The following is a 9,507-nucleotide window of genomic DNA, read 5'->3' as shown; positions in this document are numbered from 1 at the left end:
GTGGGTACAGGTTCCTCTGTGCGATAAATTTATGCCTCTAGGGATGTTTGTTCAAATTATTTATGTAGTGGCTTTGTGTGATCAGTTTTATTTACCTAGTGCACCAGGAGTATTATACACCAAGCCCTCCTTGCCGCATGGGTGACCTGTCTCACCTCACTTTGCAGCTCTTCTTCCCAGAACAGTGACCAGAAGTGTGATCAGTAATTGGGTCCATGTTCCCCTTGAACATAAGTCCCAGCAGGACAGAGCCTGTGTCTGTCTCTGTCCAGGTTATGTCCTCAGCTGCTAGCACATAGTCTATGCTCCACTAATTGACATACTCAAAATAAGCTGGACATGGTGGTGCACACCTGTAATCCCTGCACTCGGGAGGCTGAGGCAGGAGGATTGCTGCAAGTTCGAAGCCAGTCTGGACTACATAGTGAGTTCAAGGCCAGCCTGAGCTATATAAGAGACCCTGTCTCAAATAATAATGATGATAAGAACCTATGATTGTTATAAATTACTCTGTACTCCAACAATTAACAATTAAATTCATGTCTAGGACATATAATATACTTTATCAAAGGAAGTGAGAGAGGGCCAGGGATTTAGCTCAGTGGTTCCACTGCCTGCCTTTCAAGCGCAAGGTCCTGAGTTCGATCCCCGGTACCAAAAAAAAAGAAGTAAGGGAGTAATGGGGACTCAAAAACTCCTGAAAAGACAGGGAAACAGATTCTGTAAATGTCAATTGAGCACCTCCTGTATCCATGATCCTACTAAAGAAATAACTTTGTAATCCTAGCACTCTGGGAGGCTGAGTCAGGAGGATCTGAAGTTCAAGCCCAGCCAGGACAATGTGTGATTTAATCAAGAGACTATCTCAAAACAAACAAAATAACTTTGCAGCTAACAGAACTAGAAGAAAATGCTTCTCTCAATAGTGTACTCCCTGTTCATGGAAGGAGTCAAGGATAGGCTGGATTCTGTGAGCTCTGGGTAAAGCGTTGGATTAGCTGATGGTGAAGGAATTTTTTTTTAGAGACAGGGTCTTGCTAAGTGGTTCAGGGTGGTCTTGAACTCACTATGTGTATGTAGCCCAGACGGGCCTCAAACTTGCAGTGATCTTCCTGCCTCAGCCTACTCAGTAGTGGGATGGCAGGCATGTGCCACTAGGCCCAGCAAAGAATTCTTTATCTGTAAGACTCGACAGTTCCACAGCAAAAACTGCATTTTATGTAAGGACAGGAACCCACGGTGAGAACCCAGAAGGTGGAAGGGCAGGGCTGTGAGAGAGGGCAGCTTGGCAGAGGAGCTTCGAGGAGACATCTGCAGATTTTATTTTTTTTGCAGTGCGTAGGATGCAGGAACCCAGGGCCTTGAGAGCACCTGGCAAGCGTAACCATGGGGCAGCCCCCCCACCCCCCTCCGATTTCCTAATCTGCTTCCTCCCTCTGTCCCTTTGCCTCCCTGACACCGCACACCCTTGAGACCATTTCTGCCAAGGCCACTACCCAGCGCCACGTCCCCACATCTAGTCTGACCCCTCAACCCTTATCACATGCACTTCCGGGCCAGCTCTGGCTGTGGGTTTCCGCTCCCACCTTCTGAATCCTCTCTGGTTTTCCTCCCGCCCCTCGGGAAGCCCAAATACACCTCTCTCCTCCCTCCCCTTCCTGGTGCCAACCTCCCCTCTTGCTTTCCCTGTAGCTGCCACTTCTCCGACCGTCACCCCTGTATCCCCACCCTTCAGTGTGACTCAGGAGTCCAGATCTGCAGGGTGCTGGGGCTCCTGAGCCGTGGGGTCCTGGAATGCGTTTCACTTCTCCTGGGCGTCCTGGAGCCAGGTTCTCAGTGTTGGCAGGCAGCGCAGCCCCAAGGGCTCAGAGCAATCACTAGTTCTGGGACCACAGGTGGCCCCCGAATCAGAACAGCGCAAGCTCCCCAAAGCCACTTGACCTTTGTTTTCCAGACCTGCTGAGTCCCAGTCCGGTTTCTGTCTGCCCCAGACCTCCCCCCACCAGGGAAGAGGAGAGGGAGGAAAGCAAGGGAGTAGACAGAATCTTTCTTCTGTCAAGGACAAATGGAAGACAAAGGACACACTTGAAATCATCTCTGGGCCATGTATTTGTGCAGTTTTAGATTTTTATTGTGAAGCAGAGTCTTGCTAGGTCACCCAGGCTGGGCTCTAACTCTCCATCCTCCTGCCTCAGCCTCCTGAGTGCTGGGATGACAGGTGTGCACCACCGTGGCCTGGCTCCCTCGGTGTCATTTCACCACTCAGTGGCTCACTCCCCAGGGGCCAGGTTCTCACCAGCTGTCTATCCTGCCACCCACCAAGGGCCGTCTCAGCTGCTTCCAACTCCCCTTGTTCTTTTGCACCGAGAGAGGGAGCAGGGCTCAGTCGCCTTTTGGGGACCCAGCACCTTTGTGCCGGCCCCTGGGCTCCGACGCAACATGACTCGTGGAAGACTCCAGCTTGGCCTTTCTGATGGCCCCCATGCACCTGAAACTCAGCCTGGCCCAGACGAAACTCCACACGCTCGCCCACCCTGCCCGGCCCTCATCTCTGTGCCCCTTGCGTCGGTAGCACCGCTCGCTCTACCTTGTGAAAGGCAGCATCTGGACATCTGTCAGAGCCCCGCCCTGCCTCCTGCCCTTCTGCACGTGTCCGGGCGAATCCGTCCCCCCACCCCCGCCGGGCCCCTCCCGGGCCCACAGCCACGCCCTGGGGTGGCCACCCCGGCGGGGGGCCCTGGTCCACACTGCTACCCGAGGTTGCCTTGGAAACGGCATCTCCTCCATCCAAGCCTGCCACGCCCCAGTTGGTTCCGGCGGCGAGGCATCAGCTAGTGCGTGGTTCCCAACGGCAGTGACTCAGCCGGCGACCTCCGTGGGCGGGCAGGCTCTGTCCCCAAACCTGGACAGCGCTGACTGAGAAACGCAGGACTAGCGCTACACACTGTGCGAGCTGCAGGCTCCGCTGGTCGCTAACTGTTGATTATCCGTCCAGATGAGGGAGTAGAAAGAATAATAAGCGCTTAGAAGCCGTGTAGAAATTTGGCATAGTAATTTCAGGGTTGCTGGGCTCATGTTTTGCACATCTTTTGTGTTTTGTTTTGTTTTCTGAGACAGGGTCTCACTCTGCAGCCCAGGTCGCTTCGAACTCTCGGTGCCCCTCCTGCCTCAGCCTCTGCAAATGCTGGGATTACAGGTGTGCACCACTACACCCAGCGTGCTTGTCTTTTAAATTCTTCTTTTTTTTTAATTAATAGACTTGGAGCCCGGGATTTAGCTCAGTGGTTCCGCCGCCTGCTTTGCAAGCGCAAGGACCCAAGTTCGATCGCCAGTACCAAAAAAACAAAAACAAATAATTTGAGAATAAAATTAATAGCCTTGGGGCCCAGGATTTAGCTCGGTGGTTTCGCTGCCTGCTGCGCAAGCGCAAGGACCTGAGTTCGATCCCCGGTACCAAAAAAGTAAAAAAATAAAATAAAATTAATAAACTTTTTTCTTCAGTACTGGTATCAAACTCAGTGTCTTTGCACTGAATTCCATCCCCAGTTCCTTTTTATTTTTCCTTTTGATACGGGGTCTTGATAAATTTCCCAGGCTGGGCTTGATGCTCCTCCTGTCTCAGCCTCCCAGGATGGTGAGATTACAGGCATGTGGCACCACCCCTGTTTAATGAATAGACTTTCAAAGGAATAGGGTTTTTGTTTTGTCTTGTTTTACAGTACCAGGGATGCACCACAGCCCCTCAAGATACTAACCAAGTGCTCTGCCATTGAGATACACCCCTGTTTGGGTAGTTGTTGTTATCATTATTATTATTTTGGTACTGGGGATTGAACTTGGGACCTTGCACTTTCGAGGCAGGCGGCAGAACCACTCAGCTAAAAATCTCCAGCCACATTATTATCATTATTAATTACTGCTATTGTTATTGAGGCAGGGTCTCACCATGTAACCCAGGCTGGCCTTGATGCACCACCATGCCTGGTTTAGAGTAGTTTTAAATTTACAGAAAATTTGAACAGTTAGTAAAAAGTCTCCATGGCTTCCTTCCCCTCCCTAACACATGCATGCCTGCATGCACAATTCATCCATTATTAACACCTGATACTAACTATCACAGCACATTTGTTAGAATGAATGCACCAATTTCCATACCTTGTTATCAACTCTAGTCTGCACTCCACAGGGTTCTCCAGTTTGTCCCCTAATGCCCTTTCCTGTCCCAGGACCCCATCTGGGGTTAAGGGTTCTGGTGAATTTTTCTATTCAGAGATGGGAATGGAGCCCAATGCCTCATCCTCCTCAGATTTCCCTTCATGGACGGTCGCTCCTTGTTTTTGATGAGCTCTGCAGTTTGGAAAAGGACAGGTCCAATCTGTTGTAGTATATTTCTTTTTTAAAAATAATATTTGGAGTCTAAGGATGGCAATCTTGGTAGCGAGGGGTGCCCTGGCATTGTGTACGAATTTTATTCAGCAGGTTGCTTTTGTCCAGAAAATTCCCTGGACTGCAACAGCCAATGAGCTGAGAAAACACTTTGCTCAGTTTGGCCATATACGAAAATGCATTCTTCCTTTTGATAAAGAGACTGGCTTTCATAAAGGTATGTGTTGGATTTACTTCTCTTCAGAAGAAGCACTTCAGAATGCAGTGCAACATGAAAATCACATAATTGATGGAGTAAAGGTCACATTCAAGTTCAAAAACCAAAAATTTTGCAAGGGGATCAAACATCTGATGAAGAGAAAGATTTCTGAGATGATTAAGGCCATTAAATAAACAAAAAACAGAAAAAAAATAATTTTTGGGTTGGGGATTTAGCTCAGTGGTTCCACACCTGCCTTGCAAGTGCAAGGTCCTGAGTTCGATCCCCGGTAATGGAAAAAAAATTTTTAAATTTTTATCAGTCCATGTTTGCAGCACATAACGTTCACGCTCCGTGTGGAGCTGGTGCATGCACTGAACACGTCTCAGTGCCCTTTTCTTCTCCTTCCCCTCCCTCCCTCCATCCCTCGATCTCTCTTCCATTTGAGAAAGATCTGTCGTCATGCTTCCTCGTATCTATCTTTTATTTTGCTCGTGATTTATATACTGGGTTTGTCATATAGGAGAAGCCTTGCAATGTGTAGAATACCTCTTGGTCGGAAATGTCTGGGCTTTGGAGGAGGTGCACAGAGGTTAAATTCTGTGCTGATCGCTGCCCAGCGATGACTGCCCCACATAATTTAGGACCCTGGGGCTTGACCTCGCTAACTTGCTGAGCTGGTGTGGCCAGTGGCTCTCTCCACTGTAGGGTCAATCCCTCTCTCTCTGTCTCTCCCTGTAGTGTCTGTACCCTCAGGAATGTGGGATTATGTCCCCATCCTACAGGACGGAGGATCCACCTACATTATTTGGAATTCTCCTTTATGGGAAGTTTGTCTCTTGTCCCATATTGTTAGTTGTTTGGTTTTTTTTTTTTTCTTTTCTGATACTAGGGATCAAACTCATTACCTTGTGCTTGCCAGGCAGGTTCGGAGCCAATGAGCTACACCTCCAGCTTTTGTTAGTTTATTTGCTCTTTTTGCTTGTTTGAGACTCTCACTGTGTAGCCCAGGCTGGCCTAGAACTCACTGCAATCCTCCTGCCTCAGCTTCCTGAGTGCTCGTCCTCGTCCTCCTCCTCCTCCTCCTCCTCCTCCTCCTCCTCCTCCTCCTCCTCCTCCTCCTCCTCCTCCTCTTCCTCTCCTCCTCTTCTTCTTCTTCTTCTTCTTCTTCTTCTTCTTCTTCTTCTTCTTCTTCTTCTTCCAGGCATGCAGCACCACACCCAGTTTTGATCCTTTATTTAGATCAGAATGGACTCATGAATATTTATTGTGTCCTTTGGATCATAATCCAAGACCATGTGACTTATTTTATTGTTCAGCAGCTTTGGCATTGGAGACTCCGTGAATTGACTCTGGGCCCCTTTCCCACACCCTCATCCTTGTGGGATTTTGTTGCTATTGATAGTTTGTTGGTTGGTCCTTAATTTCTGGCACTATACATGGTTTAAAATTCTATTTTCCTAGAAATTCCTTCTTTTTCTTTTTTGTTTTTCTCTTTGAGGCCAAGTCTTTGCATGTCGCCTAGGTTGGCCTCAAAGCCCCGGGCTTGCTAGGTGTGATGGTGCACACCTGTCATCCCAGCACTCAAGAGGCTGAGGCAGGAGGATTGCTACAAGTTTGAGGCCAGCCTGGGGAACATAGTTCAAGGCCAGCCTGAACTGTATAGAGACACCTTGTCTCCAAAAATTATTTATTATTTTTTATTGTGTGTGTGTGTGTGTGTGTGTGTGTGTGTGTGTGTGTGTGTGTGTGTTTTGTTCCGGGGATCAAACTTGGGACCTTGTGCTTTCGAGGCAGGTGCTGGAACCACTGAGCTAAATCCCTGGCCCTTGTTTCGTTTTTGAGACAAGGTCCTGCTGGGTCCAGGCTGGCGTCAAACTTGCAGTGATCCTCCTGCCTCAGCTTCCTGAGTGCTGGAATTACCAATGTAGGCTGCCATGCTTGGTTCAAAAAATTATTTTGACATGTTTTGGAAAATCTCCCAGAGGGCCTGGAGCGTCCTGATAATACATTTTCTCCGTGAAGCTGACCTCCAGAGGGGAGGCCAAGGGGGCCACCCTGGAGCTTGCTGGGGTTGGAGGCACAGCAGGGTCTCAATCCTCCTCCTGCAGGCCTCGCCTGAACTCCTCCAAGGTCACAGGTGTCCTGGGATGGGGGCCACTGCAGGACAGCACTGCCATTCGTTGGGTGGACCCTGGGTCCAACTTGCCTGGGTGAAGTCCTCCTCCCTGAATCCTTGACATGCGACACTGGATGAACATCTGCAACCTGGGCACTGTCCTCATTGTGTCAGGTTCACTAGGTTGGGGCCATGAGCCTGTGGTTCTGCCTGTTTGGGAGGCTGAGGCAGGAGGGTCATTTTGACACAGTCATAACACTGCCAGGGATCTCCATCGGGATGGGAAGACAGGAGGAATCCTGGGCCCTTCCCTGCCACTCACTAAAAGCCGGTTTGTGTGTTTTTCCGGGGTCCCAGGGACTTCAGTGCCATTTTTGCTCTGAACTATGACTACTCTTGGGCCTACCAATGCCCAGTAATCAATTAACAGCAGAACAAGGGTTAGTTTTGTTTTCCTTTCATATCGCTCGTCACTATACACCTGGGGTCAGATCTCTTCTCAGCTTTGCATCTCGATAAGTTAATCAGCCAGCGAGTATCACTCTGAAAGTTGGCAAAACAAGGCTGGTGAGTCCTGCACTTACATAATCTGACCCCCTTCTGGATTGAGGTCATGGGGAGGGGCGGATTTCAGGGACACTTAGGGAGGCCTGCAAGTCTCCAGCCATGGCCCTGAACCTGCGATCCCAGGATCCCAAGATCCCAGGATCCCAGGAAAAGCAGATCCCACCTGCCCGAGATCACCAAAGAGGCGGAAGCGATGCTTCTCATTGAGGGAGAGGACAGTGGAGTGGCCCCACCTGCCCCCCAACCCCCTAACAGGGCGCCACCCTGAACCCCTGTATCCGAGTGTCCCCTCCAGCCCTTTCCTGTCTTCCCTCTAACTTTGCAATCAAAGCCCCCCACCTCCCGTAAATTTATGATTTTGTTTTAAATCCCATTTCTGCTCCAGCAAGAACCCAAGCTAGCCAGCAACAGTTTGAGCCGATGGCTTCCAGGCATCCCGGGCTAGAGCCAGATCCCATCTCAAAGGAAAAAAAAAAGTCAATCCGGGCCTGGTGGTACACACCTGTAATTCCAGCACTTGGGGGGCTGAGGCAGGAGGATCATCTCGAGTTTGAGGCCAGCCTGGGCTACAGAGTGAGACCCTGCCTCAAAAAACCAAAACCCCAAAACAATACCCCACCCGACCTCCGAAAACCCAACCTCCCCCAAAGTCATTATTTAGGCTTCTTCCAAGGATTCAACCCTTATGCTAGGATTGTGATCAGGCCTCAATGAGATGGTGCTAGGCATGTAAAGCACCAAAAACCTGGAGCTGTCAGTGTGACAGGAAGTTGCACAGGCAGGCAGAATCCGGCGGATGGTTTTATAGGGTTCCCAAATCCCCCAAACCCAATCCCAAACCCCTGACCTCCAAACCCTCTAAGCCACCCCCATCCCCAGTGTAGTAACCTGTCTAATGAGCGGGAGGGTCCAGGAGGGGGAGGAGGAATTTGCGTGCGGTGTCCGGGCTGCTGGGGGCCCACCCTCCTCCGCCCGCGGTGCACACGGGGAGCCAGTGTGTCTGCGTCCAGGCTGCGGGAACAGGGCCCCGAGGGCAGGCGGGACCCGGGTTCTGCGGCGCCGTGTGGGCGGGGCGGTCCGGCCCAGCCTGGCTTTCCGGTCGGCCCGGTGTGGGGGCTGGGCAGTCGGAGGCCCTGGCGCCCGGGGGGGGGGGGCGGGGCACCGGCCCAGCCCTGCTACGATTGCTGGCGTTGCCCCTCGCCCCTAGCAGCCCTGACGGCTGAGGGCCTGCAGCCCCTCCTGGCACGAAGGCCTGTGCCTGCGTGTCCGCCTGGCGTCCCCGGAGTGTGCACCGCCGGCGGCAGGTGCTGTCTTCACCGCGTTTGTCCTTGGGGTCCCCGGAGGTCACGGGAACCTTCCCGGCCAAAGCCAACAGGCGCATGAGGCTGCAAGACACGCCGAGCTCGAGCTCGCGGACCAGCAGGGCGTGACGGGAACACCCTGCCTTGCCAGGGAGCCTCCCTCTTCCTGGCCTGGAGCCCCTGAGGCCCCTAAATGCCAAGACGGGGACACTGAGGCCCGCCGCGGGAAGGACCTTGTGTAGAGGTCTTAGGGGGACGGGGATGGAAGCTGAGGCAAGAGACAGGCGCACAGGCGTGGCCACATGTGTGCTCCAGCGCACAGTAGGCTCTTTGTGTACCCGCACCCAGGCCTGCGCCAGCGCACCCGCACCGGAGTGCACACCCAGCTCCCTTCCCTTGGGAACACCCACCCCTGCCTGGTCACACGCTCCAGACCACGGGACCCCTGTCTCGCACACGTGTGCACATGCGTCCTCGGGGCCCTGTCTGGAGCCCGGGGTCTTGAGGACCTGATGGTGTGGTTTTTCTAGGTGAAAACATTTTAATCCTAGGTGTGCACAGATTGAACCCCCCCTCTGTGGTTTTTGGGTTTGTTTTGCTTTTTGAGAGAGTCTTGCTGTGTAGTTCAGGATGGCCTCGAACTCACGGCGATCCTCCTGCCTCAGCCTGCTGAGTGCTGAGATCACAGGCACGTGCCACTGTGCCACTGGGGCTCCCTTCCGTCTATAGTTGTAAATGCACCAGCTTCCACTTATATTCCCTTAGATAGAATTCCCCCACCCAGCTTCATTCACCTGTCACACACAAGTGTACCTTGGTACTCATAAATACGGTTACACACATGCAAAGCCACTCAGAACACGGCTACTCACATGTGCAGGTCTGAACACTTGACCACAGTCACATTCTAATGTCCAGGCACATCCAGATGGCAC

The 9,507-nt window shown here is 51.8% G+C and overlaps 1 pseudogene; it reads left to right on the top strand.

The window, feature by feature from the left end:
* The first annotated feature begins 4,422 nt into the window (after nt 1-4,422).
* LOC101698340 (SRA stem-loop-interacting RNA-binding protein, mitochondrial pseudogene) lies at nt 4,423-4,769 on the top strand (annotated as a pseudogene).
* Nucleotides 4,770-9,507: the final 4,738 nt, after the last annotated feature.

This window comes from Heterocephalus glaber, unplaced genomic scaffold (assembly GCF_053883595.1).
Source record: "Heterocephalus glaber isolate CG9 unplaced genomic scaffold, H.glaber_assembly_v1.0 deba00001761, whole genome shotgun sequence".
NCBI lineage: Eukaryota > Metazoa > Chordata > Mammalia > Rodentia > Bathyergidae > Heterocephalus > Heterocephalus glaber.
The sequence above is the reverse complement of the archived record's forward strand: the minus strand, read 5'-3'. Positions and strand labels throughout refer to the sequence as shown.